This window comes from Monodon monoceros, unplaced genomic scaffold (genome assembly GCF_005190385.1).
Source record: "Monodon monoceros isolate NGI ecotype Baffin Bay Population unplaced genomic scaffold, NGI_Narwhal_1 Super_Scaffold_5, whole genome shotgun sequence".
Taxonomy (NCBI): domain Eukaryota; kingdom Metazoa; phylum Chordata; class Mammalia; order Artiodactyla; family Monodontidae; genus Monodon; species Monodon monoceros.
The window spans coordinates 102,901,920-102,909,641 of NW_021703782.1; the positions used below are offsets into that span (position 1 = coordinate 102,901,920).

Consider the following 7,722-nt stretch of genomic DNA (forward strand, 5'->3'; position numbering starts at 1 on the left):
GACATAAAGGGCAAACCAGCAGCAAGTGGATATTGTCCTTGATGTAATCAGAGGGATGGGATTGGAGGGGAATAGCTTCTCCCATGTGGCTTAATGGCCCTTCACGTGGTGGCTTAGGTACCTCCAAGGAGTTCTCAAACCACTGATGGGTGACTTGGATTTAGACTAGCTTCCCAAACACACACACACACACACACACACACACACACACACACACACACTCATTCAGCCAGGCCTTCCCTCCCCGGCCTTCCCCAGCTACAGGCCAGCCTCGGCAGAGCCCCTGCCTTGCCTGGTAGCTGGGCACTGTCCCTGTGGCCCTGGGCAATGACGAGGGTCCCAATCCCCACAGTACAGACAGGTCAGAAGCACAATGCCACACCTACCATGGCAGAGGCTGATGGGAACATGTCCCTCTCACAATTCAGACTCCACTAGGGCTGACCCTAGTCCCAAGCAAGCCAAACATGGCTGGGTTTTAGGTAATCTGGACCATGGCCTCCCCTCTCTGACCCCCTCGCCAGCACCAGTCCCATCTGCTCTCCACCCCATCCTCCCCAGCCTTTGCATCAGCTTTGCATCCCTCTGCCTGGTACACTGGTGCCTGCACCTGTGCGTGGTTGCCTCCCTCTGGTCACTCAGGTCTCAGCTTCCCCAGGGAAACTGTCCTTCAATGCTGAGTCTAAAGTCATCCCCATCGGGCTTCCCTGATGGCGCAGTGGTTAAGAATCTGCCTGCCAATGCAGGAGACACGGGTTCAAGCCCTGGTCCAGGAAGATCCCACATGCCACGGAGCAACTAAGCCCGTGCACCACAACTACTGAGCCTGCACTCTAGAGCCCACAAGCCGCAACTACTGAGCCTGCGTGCCACAACTACTGAAACCTGCGCGCCTAGAGCCCATGCTCCGCAACAAGAGAAGCCACTGCAATGAGAAGCCCGCGTGCCACAACGAAGAGTAGCCCCTGCTCGCTGCAACTAGAGAAAGCCTGTGCACAGCAACGAAGACCCAAAGCAGCCAAAAATAAATAAATAAAATTAATTTTTAAAAAAAACTTAAAAATAAATAAATAAAGTCGTCCCCATCACAAGCCCTCTCGTCTCTTCACTAGCAGGTATTTATTTATTAGTTTTCCTGCTTAGGGCCTGTCTCCTGTCACTGGAATCTGAGCTCCATGAAAGCAGAGCTTGCTCCCTACTTGTTCATCAGCACCCAGAAGACCCCCAACAAATGTCTGCAAATAACCGAGTGATCTGTCTCAGAACCTTGGGCAAGTTCATGAACAGTCTGCTGAGCAAGCCACCCTTGGTTCCGAGGTCATGGCCACTGAATGGGCCACACTTCTTTCATTTTATTCGTGCAGCATATTTGTTGAGGCCATCCCTAAGTCAGGTTCCAGGCAGAAACCTCTAGAATGCAATCTCAGATCACTAAGGTTGGAGAGCAGATGGGATATTTCCAGTGACTCTCTCCGTCTTGAAATTCTATGAAAATGAGAAAACCCATCTTCAGGAAAAAATACTCCACCTAAACACCCCATCCTGGGCTGCAACCAGGGACCTGGGCAGCAAAAAAAGCTGTGGCGTTTCTGTTGTCTGTGGCAGGCACGCAGCTCTGAACCCCAGCTCAGTGTTTGAGGCAGCTCAATGGCCAACAGAGGTCAGAGGCTGTAGAGTTCAGTGAGCTTAGGCGCACCCTTACCATCCTGGTTAACAGCATGACCTGCCAGAAAGAGCAGTGACAAGGCTTGTGCGGTCTCGTGAGCCCTAAGCGTGATGCCCAATACAGGGTGGGGGTTCAAGAAGCAGTAGCTACTGTTGCCATTGTAACCAGTTAATTCCCTGCTCAGAGGATCTGCCAGCATTGTAACCAGTTAATTCCCTGCTCAGAGGATCTGCCAGCTCTCCTGGCAGGTCTGTGTCATGCACTGCGGGCTATCCAATGTGACTGATGCCTGTGTGCCAGCCTTGCGGGCACCAAGCTGAGCGAGGCTCACCCCTCCCCTTGAGAACCTGCTGGGAGGCGCGGAAGCCAGATGTAGCCGCACGCACATGGTGTTCTTGGTGCTTTGAGAGCCGAGATCCTGAGGTCTCCGTGCCTTGCCAAGGAGTGTGGGCTGCTCCTGGAAACACAGAGGTGCCAACACCTCCCAACCTGCCTCCCTGTCAGAGTGAAGAGCCTCCTCTGGTCCCCTCTTGGTGTGGTCCTCAAAGGGGACCTCTCTCTGCCCTCTAGATTTTCTCCCTAGGACTTTTAAGTCCTAAAATTTCCCCTTGGCAGGTGGGAAACGAAGAAATGTCAATAACTATCTATAGGATAGATATAGATGTCTACAGCGTCCGGGTGTGTGCTCCATGCCAGGCGCAGTGCCGAGTCTTTTTTTTTTTTTTGTATTTATTTTTGGCTGCATTGGGTCTTCGTTGCTGCACGTGGGCTTTCTCTAGTTGCGGAGAGCGGGGGCTACTCTTGGTTGCTGTGCGTGGGCTTCTCATTGCAGTGGCTTCTCTTGTTGCAGAGCACGGGCTCTAGGCACACAAGCTTCAGTAGTTGTGGCACATGGGCTTCAGCAGTTGTGGCACACAGGCTTCAGTAGTTGTGGCTCGCGGGCTCTAGAGCGCAGGCTCAGTAGTTGTGGCGCATGGGCTTAGTTGCTCCGCGGCATGTGGGATCTTCCCAGACCAGGGCTCGAGCCCGTGTCCCCTGCCTTGGCGGGCGGGTTCTTAACCACTGCACCACCAGGGAAGCCCAGTGCCGAGTCTTTACAGCATCGTCCCATTGAATCCTCCCACTGACCCCACAAAATAGGTACTGTTGCTGTCCACATTTCACAAATGAGGAAACTGGGGCACCAACTGCTATGTCACGTGTTCAAGGTCACACAGCTGCGGCACCACCCTCTCAAAACACCACACTGGTGGTTCTCAAACCCAGATCCCTTCAGAATCACTTCCAATGCCCAGGTACCACCCCAGAACAACAGAACATGGCCTCTGGGGGTGAGGACTGAGATTTGGTCTGTTTTTAAAGCTGCCCAGGAGATCGTGCCATGCCTTCAGGTTTGAGGGCCCCTGCCCTTCACCCTCCCACTGCTCAGAAGGAGCACCCCAGGTGTGATGGGGTAGATCTGTCAGATGCCAGGCTGCACCTAGGGAAGCACTCCCCTCCCGGCTGCCCCAGAAGAAGAAGGAGAGAGAGCAGGCATTAGCCTGGCATGTCAGCCATTTCTCCCCAACAGGGCGACGTGCGGGTGGGGGTGGGATTCCTAGGGCACAGAGCACAAAGGCTCCCTCTGCCCCCAGGCAGTGCCCAGACGCTACCCCACCCACCGGGTCCAGTCTAAGCTCTGCCCACAGCTGGGGCCAGCCCCTCAACCCCCTACATTCCAACAAGGACCCCATGAGGCAGGAACAGACAGGGCTTTCAGGATGCATGCCTGCCAGGGGGGAGGAATTATCACCCCCCTGCTATGGCAGAATTATCTGCCATGAGCTCAGGGTGGCAGTTCACGTGCCAAAGGTTGGCTGGCCCTGCCCTGGCCCTGGCCGCTTGGCTCCGGGGCCCTCATTCCAACTGTGCAAGGACAGAAACTTTATTCTCTTCCACTGCAAGAGGCCTCCGCCCCTCACCATCTGTGCAGCATCCCCCTCAGGGATCCCCCTGCCCCCACCCAGGGGCCAGGGCCTCCCTTCTCCATGGCTCAACACAGAGCGGATTAGATAGGGTGATTCCAAAGTCAAGTTTCCCAGGTCCTTTTAAGTCGGGGATTTTATTGACAGGGAAAGCCATTGTTCCCAAGATGTCCCACCCCAACCTGTCCTGCTTTCTGCATGAAGCCCTGACAGATTTGAACAGCTGCTGCAGCTGGAACAAGCTTCTTGTGGAAGGAGCCAGGGCTTTGGGAGCCAGACAGCCCTTGGTTTGAATCCCAGTTCTGCCACCTACCACCTGTGGAACTTGGGCACTCTACCTGAAGTCTCTGGTCTCAGTTTCCTCCTCTGTAAAATGGGGATGACAACCTTGATCTTCCAGGAATGTTGTGAGGTTGAAATGAGCTAATGGATGTGCGAAAGCACTGAGTGGGAGCACAGAGGGCGTACAGCAGGGCAAGGCACAATGCACCATGAGGGACCTCAAAGACTGACTTGGGGTATCACCCTCGGTCTGACCCCCAGGGCCTAAGGTCGGGCCAGACCCAAAGTGAGTTGTCGGCAAACGCGAGCATATCCTCAAACGGATGCTCTTCCTTGCCTTCTCTAACAGAGAGTGGAGAGGGCCAATGTCTTTCATTCAGTGAGCCTACTTGGATTGATTGGTAGTGGTCGTCCACGGGAGCTGCCCACACAGGCCCAGGACAAGGGAGGACAGTGAGGGATCAGCAATGTTTGCCATGAGAACAAGAAGTTTGGGTGGTGAGATATATGCTACGTTTGCCGTTTCTGTTATAGAACAAGGTCTAAATAATACTTCTCATTCCAGCTTTTGCCTGGATTTGCGTAACAGCCTCTACGTTGATCTTTCTGCTTGTTGTCCCTTCCTACCCTCTGATCTTCAGCTTTAGCTTCTAGAGTGAATTTTCTAAAATGAAAATCTGGCCATTTCACTCCATTACCTGTCACTGTCCCATGGCTCCTCCCATTGCTCTGAGGATCCCAGGGGTGGCTTTTAAGGCCTCCATTCACCTTCTCAGACTCATCCATGGCCCCTCACTTCCAAATATCCCAACCTCAAGCCCCGTCGATCTGAGGGCCTTCAAGGACCAAGATGTGAGGATCCGAGGCAGCTTGGAAAGTCAAACCCAAAGCCCTGTGCCCAGACTCACAAGATCAGAGGGGTAGCCAGAGAGTTCACTTCATTTACCACCAGTGAGTTTAACAAACCAGAGGGAGCTGGTAAACTTTCAATGGACCCTGAAGTGCAGTTTAGCAAAGCTGTCACCTGCTCACCCTTAACCACACTGATGGGATTAGTCCGGAGTCGCCCCTGCAGAGGGGAATTTACACTGCTCTGTCTCCTGATTGCCCATTCCAAGACAAATCTCCTTGGCAGCCAGACACAGGGTAGAGGCTTCCAGACACCGCTGGGTCCAAAGCTTTCTAGTCCAGGGTCCAGGCATGTATGAGGGCCCTTGCTCCACAGAAGGCCAGTGGGGTTCCTCCTCATTCCCTCTCAGTTCCAACTCTTGCTATTCCCCTGAAGACAATCAGATATTTCCGTCTTTCAGTTTCACAAACTCCTACCCTATGCTACCGCTCTGGCCAGGTACAGAGATGAGCCTTGGGGATTCAGAGATGGCGCAATGCAAAAGTGTTCAGTGGACACTGTCAATGAGCCAGACAGGAAGGGCTGATGATCAGGGAGCATAACCAGTGCCACATGGCTGAGGAATGAGGAACTCATAAACAAATCTCCATTTGTTTCTAAAAGTTTGGGATGTCGACTAAAATGCTAAGGAAGAGTCTAGACTTGCTGAAGAGGCAAGCATATGAATGAGTTCCTTGAGGGAAAATAGCTTCTTTAAAGAAAAGAATCCAAACAGGTTTTTTTTCTTTCTTTCTTTTTTTCTGTTTAACTTTTTACTTTGAAATAATGACAAAGTTATAGAAAAATTAGAAGAGTAGCACAAATACCTCCTAAATACTCTTCCCCTTGATTCACCAATTATTCACATTTTGTGACATTTGCTTTATCACTTGAGGGTAAGTTGCAAATATGATGCCCCTTTTCCCCTAAATACCTCAGTGTATATTGCCTAAGAACATGAACGTTCAGATAACCACAGTACAATTAGCAAAATCAGGAAATTTCGAGATGACATAAAATTATATCTAATCTACAGGTCTTATACAAATTTGGTGAAGCTTAGAGCATTTTTTTTCCAGTTCAGGTTCCAATCCAGAATAACACATCACATTTAAGTCTCCCTTAACTCTAGAACGGTTCCCCAGCCTTCCCTTGTCTTCCATGACATTGCCATTTTTGAAGAGTACAGGTCATTTATTTTGTAAAATATTCCTCGATTTTCATTTTTCAGAGACTTCCTCATGATTAGATTCAGGCTATGCATTTGGGTCAGAGATACCACAGAAATGATACTATGTCTTTCTCCATACATCATATTAAGAAGCACTTGATGTCAATTTGCCTTATTACGGGTGATGGTTACTTTGATCACTTGGTTAAGGTGGTGTCCACCAGTTTTATCTACTGTACAATCCCAATTTTCTCTTTATAAATAATAAGTAATTTGCATGGGAGTACTTTGATGCTATATAAATATTTTATTTCTCATCAAGTTTTCACCCTCTAATTTTAGCATCTTGATCTTTATCTACATTAATTATTTCTCTGATGATTGCAAAATTGTGACTTAGAATTTTCTATTATTATGAGTCAGCGTTCTACTGAAAGAAGAGCTTACAGTATACATACATACAGTGGATGATGGGCACATGAATTCTTATCTTATTCAATGGGTTATAATTCATTACTATTATTGGGACTTCCCTGGGGGCCCAGTGGTTAAGAAACCGCCTGTTAATGCCGAGGACATGGGTTCGATCCCTGGTCCGGGAAGATCCCACATGCCGTGGAGCAACTAAGCCCATGTGCCACAACTACTGAGCCCGTGTGCCACAACTACTGAAGCCCGCACGCCTAGAGCCTGTGCTCCATAAAAGAAAGCCCATGTGCAGCAAGAAAGACCCAACGCAGCCAAAAATAAATAAATTTAAAAATTCATTACTATTATTATTTACTTGATAACCAAATTGTCCCAGATTTGGCCAGTGAGAGCTCATTCAAGGTGGCTGCTATGTCCTTTTGATGTGTCTCTCTTATTCGTTGAGCACTTCCTTATTTTCTGACACGAAAGGATGCTCTAGGCTCATCCTATATTTTCTCTGGCCTTGCCCAGGAACCAGCCATTTCTTCTAGCAGCTCTGGTTTCCCCAGGGGAGGATGGTATTGTGGTATTTAGAAGCAAGGAGCTGGGCACAGCTGGGCTCACTGTTCGCAGGGTATCATTGCTTCTAGGTCCTCTCAGTGGATAGAACTAGGAAACACATACACGTATAAATATGAATCCAAGAGTTCATACTGATGCCTCCAGTTCCCATCCGATACCACAGCGTTCTTCCTGGCCTTCTCCATTTCCTATTTGTATGTTCCTTCTACAACAGTGAGAAACCTGCCTCTCAACATCCTCAATATATTTCACCTTTTACTCAGTCTGCCAATGCACAGAGACTAGTTTCATAATTAGTTACTATGGAAAACAAGCCCATTAGGTAGAGTTCAGCATTTGTTTGCAATTCTTTTTATCTTTAGATTGAGCGTATATATCAAAGTTCTGTGTTCAAAAGCTACTTGGGGTGCTTGCAGTACAGATACTAAAACTGGAACAATACAGAGAAGATTAGCATGGCTCCTGCACAAGGATGACCAAAAAATAGTTACATAAATTAGCCCTTTTTTTCACTTCAGTGTGGTTTGTTATTCATTTGAAACATAATTCAATAATTTATAAATACAGAGCTATTTCATTAGAGATTTTTACTTCTTTCCATAGCTTGTTTTAGTTCTCTTATAAATAACATGTAACTAAATTTTCTTTTCCGCACTTTTTTCAGCTTGTCTTCTTGTTTTTGGTTTAATAAAGGAAATTAACCCAGTTACATGTATAGTGAAAGCTAATATGTCTGGTCTTTTCCCTGACATCTTGT

General features: G+C 48.7%; 1 non-coding gene across 1 annotated transcript; it reads left to right on the plus strand.

Annotated features, from left to right (window-relative positions):
- The first annotated feature begins 7,371 nt into the window (after positions 1-7,371).
- On the plus strand, positions 7,372-7,473 carry LOC114884910. The gene has a single exon (XR_003790970.1). It is a non-coding gene; the product is annotated as a U6 spliceosomal RNA (small nuclear RNA).
- Positions 7,474-7,722: the final 249 nt, after the last annotated feature.